Below are 15,335 nucleotides of genomic sequence, written 5' to 3'. Positions count from 1 at the left end.
ACATACTCAAAATGTCTTATCATAACCACTTGACTCAACTGGGAATCGATCTTCTAGTTGAGAGTGTTATTGATTGAGTTCTTTAGTCACTACCACCAAGCTACAAAGGCTTCATGATGAACTATAATATGAAAGGGATGGCGAAAACGATTCCTGAGCTCTTCACAATGCTTAAGGCCACGGAGGTAGAAATCAAGAAGGAGCATCAAGTGTTGATGGTTAACAAGACCACTAGTTTCAAGAAAAAGGGCAAGGGAAAGAAAGGGAACTTCAAGAAGAATGGCAAGCAAGTTGCCACTCCCGTGAAAAAGCCCAAAGCTGGACCCAAGCCTGAAACTGAGTTCTTCTACTACAAAGGGAATGGTCACTAGAAGCGGAACTGCCCCAAATACTTGGCGGATAAGAAGGATGGCAAAGTGAACAAAGGTATATCTGATATACATGTTATTGATGTGTACCTTACTAATGCTCGTAGTAGTGACTGGGTATTTGATACTGGTTTGGTTGCTCATATTTGTAACTCGAAACAGGAGCTACGAAATAATGAAGATTAGCTAAGGATGAGGTAATGATGCGCGTCGAGAATGGTTCCAAGGTCAATGTGATCACCATCGGCACGCTACCTCTACATCTACCTTTGGGATCAGTTTTAGACCTCAGTAATTGTTATTTGGTGCCAACGTTGAGCATGAACATTATATCTGGATCTTGTTTATTGTGAGACGGTTATTCATTTAAATTGGAGAATAATGGTTGTTATATTTATATGAGTAATGTCTTTTATGGTCATGCACCCTTGATGAATGATCTATTCTTGTTGAATCTCGATCATAGTGATACACATATTCATAATATTTATGCCAAAAGATGCAAAGTTGATAATGATAGTGCAACATGCTTGTGGCACTGCCGTTGAGGTCATATTGGTGTAAAGTGCATGAAGAAACCCCATGCAGATGGACTTTTGGAATCACTTGATTATGAATCATTTGATACTTGCGAATGATGCCTCATGGGCAAGATGAATAAAACTCCATTCTTCGAAACAATGGAGCGAGCTAATGACTTGTTGGAAATAATACATACCAATGTATGTGGTCCGATGAGTGTTGAGGCACGCGGCGGGTATCGTTATTTTCTGATCTTCATAGATGATTTGAGTAGGTATGGATATATCTGTTGGGGAACGTAGTAATTTCAAAAAAATTCCTACGCACACGCAAGATCATGGTGATGCATAGCAACGAGAGGGAAGAGTGTTGTCCACGTACCCTCGTAGACCATAAGCGGAAGCGTTATGACAACACAGTTGATGTAGTCGTACGTCTTCACGATCGACCTATCCTAGCACCGAAGGTACGGTACCTCCGCGATCTGCACATGTTCGGCTCGGTGACATCCCACGAACTCACGATCCAGCAGAGTGTTGAGCGAGAGTTTTGTCAGCATGATGGCGTGATGACGGTGATGATGATGCTACCGGAACAGGGCTTCGCCTAAGCACCGCTATGATATGACCGAGGTGGATTATGATGGAGGGGGGCATCGCACACAACTAAGAGATCAATGATCAACTTGTGTGTCTATGGGGTGCCCCCCTCCCCCGTATATAAAGGCGTGGAGGAGGGGAGGGCTGGTCCTCTACTATAGCACGCCCTAGGGAGTCCTACTCCCACCGGGAGTAGGATTCCCCCCTTTCCAAGTAGGAGTAGGAGAGAAGGAAGGGAAGGAGAGAAGAGAAGGAAGGAGGGGGAGCCGCCCCTCCCCCCTAGTCCAATTCGGACTAGGCCTTGGGGGGCGCGACCTTCCCTAGGCAGCCCCTCTCTCTTTTCCTTAAAGCCCAATAAGGCCCATATACTCCCCGCGGGGTTCCGGTAACCTCCCGGTACTCCGAAAAATGCCCGAACTCATCCGGAACCATTCCGGTGTCCAAACATAGGCTTCCAATATATCGATCTTTACGTCTCGACCATTTTGAGACTCCTCGTCATGTCCGTGATCAAATCCGGGACTCCGAACTACCTTCGGTTCATAAAAACACATAAACTCCTAATACTGATCGTCGCCAAATGTTAAGCGTGCGGACCCTACGGGTTCGAGAACAATGTGGACATGACCGAGACACATCTCCGGTCAATAACCAATAGCGGAACCTGGATGTTCATATTGGCTCCCACATATTCTACGAAGATCTTTATCGATCAAACCGCATAACGATATACGTTGTTCCCTTTGCCATCGGTATGTTACTTGCCCGAGATTCGATCGTCGGTATCTCAATACCTAGTTCAATCTCGTTACCAGCAAGTCTCTTTTCTCGTTCTGTAATGCTACGTCCCGTAACTAACTCATTAGCTACATTGCTTGCAAGGCTTATATTGATGTGCATCACCGAGAGGGACCAGACATACCTCTCCGACAATTGGAGTGACAAATCCTAATCTCGATTTATGCCAACTCAACAAACACCATTGGAGACACCTGTAGAGCACCTTTATAATCACCCAATTACGTTGTGACGTTTGGTAGCACACAAAGTGTTCCTCCGGTATTTGGGAGTTGCATGATCTCATAGTCATAGGAACATGTATAACTTATGGAGAAAGCAATAGCAACAAACTACGATCATCGTGCTAAGCTAATGGATGGGTCAAGTCAATCACATCATTCTCTAATGATGTGATCCCGTTAATCAAAACAACTCATGTCTATGGTTAGGAAACATAACCATCATTGATTCAATGAGCTAGTCAAGTAGATGCAAACAAGTGACACTCTGTTTGTCTATGTATTCACACATGTACTAAGTCTAATCAAAGGGAAGCTTGCCCCTAGATACGTGGGACCTTTCAAGATTGTCAGCAAGAGAGGCGACCTCGCCTATCAACTCGAGCTTCCTTCAAACTTTGCAAATGTTCATGACGTGTTCCATGTCTCTCAGCTTCGAAAGTGCTTCAAGACTCCTGACCGCACCGTCAACTTCGAGGACATTGAGCTCGAAGAAGATCTCTCTTATCGTGAGCACCCAGTTGCTATTCTTGAAGAGACTGAACGCAAGACTCGCAACAAGTCAATCAAATTTCTCAAAGTCAAGTGGTCACACCATTCCGACCGTGAAGCTACCTGGGAACGCGAGGATCACCTCCGTTCCGAGTACCCGGCATTCTTTCAGTCCTAGATCTCGAGACGAGATCTTTTCATAGTGGTGGAGTGTTGTAACACCCCGGATGTAACTTTCCCTATTTGTACTCCAACTCTTGCCGTTTCCGGCGTTAAGTTAATTTATTTCCTCGGGTTCGGGTCTTTGTCTCCGTGTGTTGTTGTCGTTGTCATGCATCTCATATCATGTCATCATGTGCATTTCATTTGCATACGTGTTCGTCTCATGCATTTGAGCATTTTCCCCGTTGTCCGTTTTGCATTCCGGCGCTTCGTTCTCCTCCGGTGGTCATTTCTAGCTTTCTTTCGTGTGTGGGGATTAAACATTTCCGGACTGGACCGAGACTTGCCAAGCGGCCTTGGTTTACTACCGGTAGACCGCCTGTCAAGTTTCGTATCATTTGGACTTCATTTGATACTCCAACGGTTAACCGAGGGACCGAAAAGGTCTCGTGTGTGTTGCAGCCCAACACCCCTCCAATTTGGCCCAAAACCCTAGGGTTGACTTTTCCCCCTCTCCCCCTAATTTTTATGCATACTTTGACCGGCTATATCTTCGTATCCGTAGCTCCGATTTGGACATATAGTATATCAGAATGTTCATCTCGGAGAGTACACCATTTCATTCCATTGCATCATTTTCATTTGAGTGCATCTTGATGCCCGAAATGCTATTAGAAGGAGGCTTCGTGAGTTAATTGTCAGATCTGCTAGTTCATCTTAGACTTTTGTCATTTTTGCCATCATTATTGTGTGCATGATATGCCTGTGAGTCCTTCATATGTTTTGTTAAGCATCTTGTTATCTTTCCAGAGGTGCAACCCATGCATTTTTAGGATGTGTGTGGTGACTTGTGCAAGCTTGCAAAGTGAGGCACCCGGTAAATCTGTTTTCAGGGACTTAGTAGTTTTCACTAAGTCCGAGATTATTTAGTTCATGATGCCATATGTTCATGCTATTTCCTAGTGATTCGTGCCTCTTTTGAGGATGATCAGTAAGGGAGTTTTGTTAATCTTGTTATGCTCTATCCATCCATGTCTTTGTTTGCATTTATGGAGCACCCTAGCTTGAGTCAATCGAGCTCTACTTTTTCTTCGTTGTGAATCTGGGCAGATCGTCAACTTGTTTGCGATTTTGCCGATGTTATTGTAGTTGATCTGTGCATGCTATGCCATTGCTCTTGCCATGTCTAGCTTGTATTTTGTGCCTTCTTGAGGGATGTAGGCTTGTCTTGCCATGACTTGCACCGTAGTGAGTGCATCGAGCTCGTAAACATGCCTTCGTGAGTTATGTTTCAGCATGTCTCAGTTTTCACTAAGTATGAAAACTGATTATGTTTTTGCTATGTTCGTGTGCTTGTTAGTATATTTTGGGATCCCTTTTGGCCCCAGGTCACTTAAGGACTTTTGTTAAGCTTGTTGAGTAGCTCCATGACATGTCTTCTTTGTCATAATCAGGTCCTGTAGCATGTTGTTTTGCTGCTCCGAAGAGGGCTTCATGATCTGAAATTTCAGACAAGTGTTAATTTCACCAAGTGTGAAATCTGTTTTGCATTTGCGTTTTTGCCATGCTTGTTTGAACCTCATAATGGATGAATTGGCCGTAGATCAGTGCTAGACTTTTGTTAAGCATATTGTGTGCATCCCTGCCATGTATTGTGTTGTCATGTTTGGGTGCTGTAGCATGTTCATCTCATTGCATTTAGATGCCTACTTGCTGTAAATCGCAGACCGGTGTCATATTTGAATCGCTTGCCATTTCCAAACCGTAACTCTGATTCCGGCGTTCTTTATATCGTTTTCAAGCGATTTCACCTCATCTTTCCGGTGGCACCCTTGGAATTCTAAGTTGAGGCCAGGTTCATGCATTTCCTTTCATATCTTGTATTTTGCATCCCGCATCGCATCCCGCATAGCATATCATCTTTGCATCGTGTTGTTTGAGTTTGCACGTGGTTGATTGTATCCTTGTTGCTTATTTGTCTTGTTTGGGTAGAGCTGGGAGGTGAGTTCACTAACAAGGAGCCCGTTGAGTTTGCTCTTGAGGATCCAGTCAACTCTGACAACTGTGCAGGCAAGATGATCATACCCTCGAAATCACTACTATCTTTGCTATGCTAGTTTTCTCGCTCTTTTGCTATGCCATTGCTACGATGCCTACCACTTGCTTGCAAGCCTCCCAAATTGCCATGTCAAACCTCTAACCCACCATTGTCCTAGCAAACCGTTGATTGGCTATGTTACCGCTTTGCTCAGCCCCTCTTATAGCGTTGCTAGTTGCAGGTGAAGATTGGAGGCCGTTCCTTGTTGGAACATTTATTTACTTGTTGGGATATTATTATATTCTCTTGCTATCTTAATGCATCTATATACTTGGTAAAGGGTGGAAGGCTCGGCCTCTCGCCTAGTGTTTTGTTCCACTCTTGCCGCCCTAGTTTCCGTCATATCGGTGTTATGTTCCCGGATTTTGCGTTCCTTACGCGGTTGGGTTATAATGGGAACCCCTTGATATTTCGCCTTGATTAAAGCTTTTCCAGAAATGCCCAACCTTGGTCTTACCATTTGCCACCTAGCCTCTTTTTCCCTCGAGTTTCCGGAGCCCGCGGGTCATCTTATTTTAACCCCCCCCCCCCGGGCCAGTGCTCCTCTGAGTGTTGGTCCAAACTAGAGTCCTGTGCAGCGCCCCCTCGGGCAAACTCGAGGTTTGGTTTTAGTTGTATGGAGTGCTCATCTGAGTGTGCCCTGAGAAAGAGATATGTGCAGCTCCTATCGGGATTTGTCGGCACATTCGGGCGGTGTTGCTGGTCTTGTTTTAACCTGTCGAAGTGTCTTGAATTACCGAGATATCGAGTCTGATCGGAACGTCTTGGGAGGAGGTCTATTCCTTCGTTGACCGTGAGAGCTTGTCATGGGCTAAGTTGGGACTCCCCTGCAGGGATTGAACTTTCGAAAGCCGTGCCCGCGGTTATGGGCAGATGGGAATTTGTTAATGTCCGGTTGTAGATAACTTGAACCTTAATTAATTAAAATGAATCAACCGAGTGTGTTACCATGATGGCCTCTTCTCAGCGGAGTCCGGGAAGTGGACACGGTGTTGGAGTAATGTTTGCGCAGGTTGTTCTCTAGTTTCTCGCTCGTGCTTGCCTTCTCTTCTCGCTCTCTTTTGCGAATAAGTTAGCCACCATACTTGCTAGTCGCTTGCTGCATCTCCACTCATATTTTTACCTTGCCATACCTATAAGCTTAAATAGTCTTGATCGCGAGGGTGCGAGATTGCTGAGTCCCTGTGGCTCACAGATTACTATTACACCAGATGCAGGTCCTGACGATTCCGCTCCAGGAGACGCGTATGAGCTCAAGTGGGAGTTCGACGAAGACTCTCGACGTTACTATGTCTCCTTTCCCGATGATCAGTAGTGGTGCCCAGTTGGGGGTGAACTAGACCATGTCGCATGTTGGGTTCTCTTTTATTTTGGCGCCGTAGTCGGGCCATGAGTGTTTGGATGATGTAATGTTATTTATGCACTTGATTGACGTGGCGAGTGTAAGCCAACTATGTTATCTCCCTTTTTATTATCATATTACATGGGATGTTGTGAAGATTGCCTAACTTGCGACATATGCCTTCAATGCGATTATATCTCTAAGTCGTGCCTCGACATGTGGGAGCTATAGTCGCATCGAGGGTGTTACAAGTTGGTAACCAGAGCCTTCCCCGACCTTAGGAGCCCCATTGCTTGATCGTTTTTAGCGGCCGAGTTGTGTCTAGAAAAATGTTTTGAGTCATTTAGGAATTATATATTGGAGAGCTTAGGAATTCTTTTTTACTTCCCAGTCTCCTCATCGCTCTGGTAAGGCATTCTGACGTAGAGTTTTGACTCTTCTCTTCTCAAATTTCACGAATTTTTTTAGGATCACGCGGGTATCTTGGAATCGTTTCGATGGTTTTATGATGAGAACATTGTCTTGGTGCCTCCTGTCAGGGGTTTAGTGGAAGTGTCCCGGGGAGTTGAGCTCTGAGGTGTTGTCATCATAATTTTATCGTTGCAGTTCTGGAATACCTGAGTTTAGTACGCCGACATCGAAAATCTCTTTTATGCAGTTCGTTGGTGAGATAACCTCGACGCCACCCAGTACTGGGGCGGGAGTTCGGGAGTATCGCCATAACTTGTATAACGGATGCTTTTCGAAGGTTGAGGTAGATGGTTTCCGAAGGTTTCTTGGTTATGTGTTGAAGGATGGATACAGCTGGATGTAGGATTTGCTAGTTTGGGTGAGATATTATGCTTCCCCTGTATCCCCAACACCCGATTGCATAACCGGAAAGGTTCGGAAGTTTCATAGGTGGGAATTATAGTAGCTCTAGTTCTTCTTCTACGGATATTGGTTTGAGATTGGGATTTCTTACCGATTATTCGTTCTTGATCCGTACCTTGTTGATTTATTTCTCTACCTTAACTCTACGTGGCTTCTCAATTTATGGATATGTGACCATTTCAAGAGGAATGCATTCGTTCATTTTGTTCGGATGTGAAGACTATATGTTGCAATTTTCATTCCGTTGGATTCAGCTTCAATATTTATCTGTCAATGTGCTAATGGTGGTCAACCTTTTCAGGATGGCTCCTCCAACGCGCACGACTCCGAATCCTGATCCGCCACCACCTCCACCTCCTCCAGAGGCATGGCAAGCTTTGATGGCCGCAACCAATGCAAACACACAGTTGATCATGCAAATTCTTCAAGAGCGCAATCAAGGCAGTCAAGGGAATCAAGGCAGCAATCAGAGTCACTTTGCTACACTGAACCAGTTCCTTGCTAACGGGCCAAAGACTTTCAGCATTGTGTTGAGGCAACCGATGCTGACGATTGGCTTGTGGATCTGTGCAAGCATTTCGAGTGCAGTAACGTCAGGCCTGAGGACTTTGTCAAGTTCGCTTCCTTCCAACTCAAAGATCAAGCTGCAGAATGGTTCCAGCAGTACAAGGACTCCAGAGGTGGACGTGTTATCACTTGGGATGATTTCCGTCGAGATTTCCGAGCTCATCATATTCCGCAGAGCGTGGTTGAAAGCAAGCGTGAGGAATTCCGCAATCTGAAGCAAGGCTCTTTGTCTGTCTATGACTACAACAAGTTGTTCCAGAAGCTTGCCCGCTTTGCCAAGCAGGACGTCCCTGATGAGAAGAGCATGATATTTCAGTTCAGGGGTGGTCTCAGAGAAGAAATTCAGCTTGCTCTTGTCCTCTTTGAGCCCTTGAGATACGATGAGTTCTACAACATGGCACTGAAGCAAGAGGCTGCTCAGTTGAGGTGTGATGCTTCCAAGAAGCGAGTCAGAGATGCTACTCCTTCTTCCTCTACTCAAGTGGCCAAGCAGCAGAAGTTTTGGCTTCCTCCTCCTCCTCCGTTCCGTCAGCCGTATCAGCAGAAGAGCAAAGGTGGCAGTGGTTCTTCCCACCCACCCAACCCTGGCTTTCAGAACAAGACTTCGTCTCAAGCTCCAAGATCGAGTGCTCCGTATCACCGTCCGCTTTCAGAGGTCACGTGCAATAAGTGCCAACAGAAGGGTCACTATGCCAACAAGTGTCTCAACCAGAGGCGTCTTCCTCCTCCTCCTCCTGTCAGATCGGCAAGTACAGCTGTGGTCAAGCATAACCCCAAGTTCGCCAAGGTCAATATGGTGAATGCAGCTCAGGCAGAGGACTCACCAGATGTGATCATGGGTAACCTTCCTGTTAATGATATTCCTGCAAAAGTTCTTTTTGACACGGGTGCATCGCATTGCTTCATTTTCAAACCTTTTGCATCAAATTATGAGTGTGATTATCAGTATCTGCAAAGTTCCTTGCAAATTGTGTCACCGGGCAAGCAGATGACAGCTAACACCTGCGTCTCGGAGGTTACTATCACATTGGGTGACTACAAGTTCCTTTCTTCCCCAATTGTTCTTGGTAACTCGGATATTGATCTTATTCTCGGAATGGATTGGCTTTCTAAGCACAAGGCACATCTTGATTGTGCTGCCAGGAAGATTCAATTGACTCATTCGTCTGAGGATGTTATTGTCTTTGCCGCTCGGGATAATACTATCCGTCTGTTTTCTCTCAATGAGAAGGGTGAATTGGATGCCATCTCTCAAATTCCAGTCATTTGCGAATATCAAGACGTCTTTCCAGAAGAGCTTCCAGGAATGCCTCCGCACCGGCCAGTTGAATTTGTTATTGATCTTGAGCCTGGCACGGAACCTGTGTGCAAACGTCCTTACAAGCTCGGACCTGAAGAGTTGAAAGAGCTGAAGAAGCAACTCGATATGCAAGATAAAATGGGTCTCATCCGGCCTAGTTCTTCTCCGTGGGGTTGTGGTGTTCTTTTTGTGAAGAAGAAGGATGGAACGGACCGACTTTGTGTTGATTACCGTCTAGTGAACAAGAAGACCATCAAGAACAAATACCCACTTCCCAACATCAATGAGTTGTTCGAACAACTCGAAGGTGCCCAAGTATTCTCCAAACTTGATCTCCGTATGGGTTATCACCAGATTCGCATTCGTGAAGAAGATATTCCCAAGACAACATTCAGAACAAGCTTTGGTTCATATGAATACACTATCATGTCTTTTGGCCTCGCCAACGCTCCTCCGACGTTCTCTCGCATGATGAACTTCATCTTCAACGCCTACACCAATGACTTCGTTTTGGTTTATCTCGACGACATTCTGGTTTTCTCAAAGAACAAGGAATATCATGCCAAGCACTTGCGTTTGGTTCTCGATAAGCTCAGGGAACATCAGTTCTACGCCAAGTTCTCCAAGTGTGAATTTTGGCTTGATGAGGTTCTTTATCTTGGTCATATCATCTCTGCCAAGGGCATTGCCGTGAATCCTGAGAAGGTGTCTGCAATTGTGAATTGGGAACCTCCTCAGAACGTGAAGCAACTCCGCAGTTTTCTCGGTCTCGCAAGCTATTGTTGAAGATTTGTTGAAAACTTTTCTAAGATCGCGAAGCCTCTCTCAAATCTTCTCCAGAAGCACGTCAAGTACATTTGATCTCCGGAGTGTGATATTGCTTTCAACATTTTGAAAGAGAAATTGATCACTGCTCCAGTTCTGACTCCGCCTGATGAATCCAAGCCGTACGAGGTCTTTTGTGATGCCTCTCTCCAAGGTCTTGGCGCAGTATTGATGCAAGAGAAGAAAGTTGTTGCTTATACCTCCCGCCAGTTGAAGCCTAATGAGAAGAACTACCCCACTCATGATCTCGAGTTGGCGGCAGTTGTGCATGCTCTTTTGACTTGGAGACATCTTCTATTGGGAAGAAAAGTGGACATTTTCACTGATCACAAGAGTCTCAAGTACATCTTCACTCAGCCTAATCTCAACCTCAGGCAAACTCGATGGGTCGAAATGATTCAAGAGTATAATCCGAGTATTGAGTATACTCCAGGCAAGGCCAATGTGATTGCTGACGCTTTGAGCAGGAAGGCTTACTGCAACAATCTGATTCTTAAGCCTTATCAACCCGAGCTTTGTGAAGCTTTCCGCAGGCTTAATCTGCAAGTTGTTCCTCAAGGATTCCTCGTCAACCTTCAAGTCTCTCCTACCTTAGAAGACCAAATTCGCCAAGCCCAGCTTCTTGATGCTATGGTGAAAAAGGTGAAGTTTGGGATTGCCAAGAGTCAGTCCAAGTACAAGTGCTACCGCCTTGATGACAAGGACACTCTCTTATTCAAGGATCGTATTCTTGTACCCAAAGGTGACCTCCGTAAAGTGATCATGAACGAGGCTCACAATTCTCTCCTCTCCATCCACCCTGGGAGCACGAAGATGTATCAGGACCTTAAGCAAGCTTATTGGTGGACTCGAATGAAGCGCGAGATCGCTCAATTCGTGAATGAATGTGATGTCTGCAGAAGAGTGAAGGCAGAACACCAAAGGCCAGCAGGTCTCCTCTAACCTCTTGCCATTCCAGAATGAAAGTTTGACCACATTGAGATGGACTTCGTGACTGGGTTTCCAAAGTCCAAGCGTGGCAATGATGCTATATTCGTTGTCATCGACAAACTCACCAAAGTGGCTCATTTTCTGCCAATCAAAGAGTCGATCACTGCAGCTCAATTGGTGGAACTCTATACCTCTCGTATTGTCTCTTTGCACGGTATTCCTCAAGTGATCTCTTTAGACCGTGGCAGCATCTTTACCTCGAAGTTTTGGGATTCTTTTCAGAAGGCCATGGGCACTAACATCCGCTTCAGCACAACTTTCCATCCTCAAACAAGCGGTCAAGTCGAGCGTGTCAACCAGATTCTTGAAGATATGCTCAGGGCTTGTGTGATCTCCTTCGGCATGAAGTGGGAGCATTGTCTTCCTTATGCTGAATTCTCCTACAACAACAGTTTTCAAGCAAGTTCGGGCAAGGCCCCATTTGAAATTCTGTATGGCAGGAAGTGCCGTACCCCTCTCAACTGGTCTGAAACCGGCGAACGTCAGCTTTTGGGTAATGACTTAATCACAGAAGCAGAAGAAATGTGCAAAGTTATTCGTGATAACCTCAAAGCAGCCCAATCCCGTCAGAAGAGCTACTATGATAGTAAGCACCGTGATTTGGCTTTCGAGATCGGAGATCATGTTTACCTCCGTGTCTCTCCTATGAAAGGTACTCGTCGCTTCGGTATCAAAGGGAAGCTTGCCCCTAGATACGTGGTACCTTTCAAGATTGTCAGCAAGAGAGGCGACCTCGCCTATCAACTCGAGCTTGCTTCAAACTTTGCAAATGTTCATGACGTGTTCCATGTCTCTCAGCTTCGAAAGTACTTCAAGACTCCTGACCGCACCGTCAACTTCGAGGACATTGAGCTTGAAGAAGATCTCTTTTATCGTGAGCACCCAGTTGCTATTCTTGAAGAAACTGAACGCAAGACTCGCAACAAGTCAATCAAATTTCTCAAAGTCAAGTGGTCACACCATTCCGACCGTGAAGCTACCTGGGAACGCGAGGATCACCTCCGTTCTGAGTACCCGGCGTTCTTTCAGTCCTAGATCTCGAGACGAGATCTTTTCATAGTGGTGGAGTGTTGTAACACCCCGGATGTAACTTTCCCTATTTGTACTCCAACTCTTGCCGTTTCCGGCGTTACGTTAATTTATTTCCTCGGGTTCGGGTCTTTGTCTCCGTGTGTTGTTGTCGTTGTCATGCATCTCATATCATGTCATCATGTGCATTTCATTTGCATACGTGTTCGTCTCATGCATTCGAGCATTTTCCCCTTTGTCCGTTTTGCATTCCGGCGCTTCGTTCTCCTCCGGTGGTCATTTCTAGCTTTCTTTCGTGTGTGGGGATTAAACATTTCCGAACTAGACCGAGACTTGCCAAGCGGCCTTGGTTTACTACCGGTAGACCGCCTGTCAAGTTTCGTATCATTTGGACTTCGTTTGATACTCCAACGGTTAACCGAGGGACCGAAAAGGCCTCGTGTGTGTTGCAGCCCAACACCCCTCCAATTTGGCCCAAAACCCTAGGGTTGACTTTTTCCCCTCTCCCCCTAATTTTTATGCATACTTTGACCGGCTATATCTCCGCATCCGTAGCTCCGATTTGGACATATAGTATATCAGAATGTTCATCTCGGAGAGTACATCATTTCATTCCATTGCATCATTTTCATTTGAGTGCATCTTGATGCCCGAAATGCTGTTAGAAGGAGGCTTCGTGAGTTAATTGTCAGATCTGCTAGTTCATCTTAGACTTTTGTCATTTTTGCCATCATTATTGTGTGCATGATATGCCTGTGAGTCCTTCATATGTTTTGTTAAGCATCTTGTTATCTTTCCAGAGGTGCAACCCATGCATTTTTAGGATGTGTGTGGTGACTTGTGCAAGCTTGCAAAGTGAGGCACCCGGTAAATCTGTTTTCAGGGACTTAGTAGTTTTCACTAAGTCCGAGATTATTTAGTTCATGATGCCATATGTTCATGCTATTTCCTAGTGATCCGTGCCTCTTTTGAGGATGATCAGTAAGGGAGTTTTGTTAATATTGTTATGCTCTATCCACCCATGTCTTTGTTTGCATTTATGGAGACCTTAGCTTGAGTCAATCAAGCTCTACTTTTGCTTCGTTGTGAATCTGGGCAGATCGTCAACTTGTTTGCGATTTTGCCGATGTTATTGTAGTTGATCCGTGCATGCTATGCCATTGCTCTTGCCATGTCTAGCTTGTATTTTGTGCCTTCTTGAGGGATGTAGGCTTGTCTTGCCATGAATTTCACCGTAGTGAGTGCATCAAGCTTGTAAATATGCCTTCGTGAGTTATGTTTCAGCATGTCTCAGTTTTCACTAAGTATGAAAACTGATTATGTTTTTGCTATGTTCGTGTGCTTGTTAGTATATTTTGTGATCCCTTTTGGCCCCAGGTCACTTAGGGACTTTTGTTAAGCTTGTTGAGTAGCTCCATGACATGTTCTTCTTTGTCATAATCAGGTCCTGTAGCATGTTGTTTTGCTGCTCCGAAGAGGGCTTCATGATCTGAAATTTCAGACAAGTGTTAATTTCACTAAGTCTGAAATCTGTTTTGCATTTGCGTTTTTGCCATGCTTGTTTGAACCTCATAATGGATGAATTGGCCGTAGATTAGTGCTAGACTTTTGTTAAGCATCTTGTGTGCATCCCTGCCATGTATTTTGTTGTCATGTTTGGGTGTTGTAGCATGTTCATCTCATTGCATTTAGATGCCTACTTGCTGTAAATCGCAGACCGGTGTCATATTTGAATCGCTTGCCATTTCCAAACCGTAACTCCGATTCCGGCGTTCTTTATATCGTTTTCAAGCGATTTCACCTCATCTTTCCAGTGGCACCCTTGGAATTCCAAGTTGAGGCCAGGTTCATGCATTTCCCGTCATATCTTGCATTTTGCATCCCGCATCGCATCCCGCATAGCATATCATCTTTGCATCGTGTTGTTTGAGTTTGCACGTGGTTGATTGTATCCTTGTTGCTTGTTTGTTTTGTTTGGGTAGAGCCGGGAGATGAGTTCGCTAACGAGGAGCCCGTTGAGTTTGCTCTTGAGGATCCAGTCAACTCTGACAACTGTGCAGGCAAGATGATCATACCCTCGAAATCACTACTATCTTTGCTATGCTAGTTTGCTCGCTCTTTTGCTATGCCATTGCTATGATGCCTACCACTTGCTTGCAAGCCTCCCAAATTTCCATGTCAAACCTCTAACCCACCATTGTCCTAGCAAACCGTTGATTGGCTATGTTACCGCTTTGCTCAGCCCCTCTTATAGCGTTGCTAGTTGCAGGTGAAGATTGGAGGCCGTTCCTTGTCGGAACATTTATTTACTTGTTGGGATATTATTATATTCTCTTGCTATCTTAATGCATCTATATACTTGGTAAAGGGTGGAAGGCTCGGCCTCTCGCCTAGTGTTTTGTTCCACTCTTGCCGCCCTAGTTTCCGTCATATCGGTGTTATATTCCCGGATTTTGCGTTCCTTACGCGGTTGGGTTATAATGGGAACCCCTTGATATTTCGCCTTGATTAAAGCTTTTCCAGCAATGCCCAACCTTGGTCTTACCATTTTCCACCTAGCCTCTTTTTCCCTTGGGTTTCCGGAGCCCACGGGTCATCTTATTTTAACCCCCCCGGGCCAGTGCTCCTCTGAGTGTTGGTCCAAACTAGAGTCCTGTGCAGCGCCCCCTCGGGGAAACTCGAGGTTTGGTTTTAGTTGTATGGAGCGCTCATCTGAGTGTGCCCTGAGAAAGAGATATGTGCAGCTCCTATCGGGATTTGTCGGCACATTCGGGCGGTGTTGCTGGTCTTGTTTTAACCTGTCGAAGTGTCTTGAATTACCGAGATACCGAGTCTGATCGGAACGTCTTGGGAGGAGGTCTATTCCGTGAGAGCTTGTCATGGGCTAAGTTGGGACTCCCCTGCAGGGATTGAACTTTCAAAAGCCGTGCCCGCGGTTATGGGCAGATGGGAATTTGTTAATGTCCGGTTGTAGATAACTTGAACCTTAATTAATTAAAATGAATCAACCGAGTGTGTTACCGCGATGGCCTCTTCTCGGCGGAGTCCGGGAAGTGGACACGATGTTGGAGTAATGTTTGCGCAGGTTGTTCTCTAGTTTCTCGCTCGTGCTTGCCTTCTCTTCTCCCTCTCTTTTGCGAATAAGTTAG

The sequence above is a fragment of the Triticum aestivum genome, chromosome 5A (genome assembly GCF_018294505.1).
Source record: "Triticum aestivum cultivar Chinese Spring chromosome 5A, IWGSC CS RefSeq v2.1, whole genome shotgun sequence".
Lineage (NCBI taxonomy): Eukaryota > Viridiplantae > Streptophyta > Magnoliopsida > Poales > Poaceae > Triticum > Triticum aestivum.
This window is presented reverse-complemented; position numbering follows the sequence as displayed.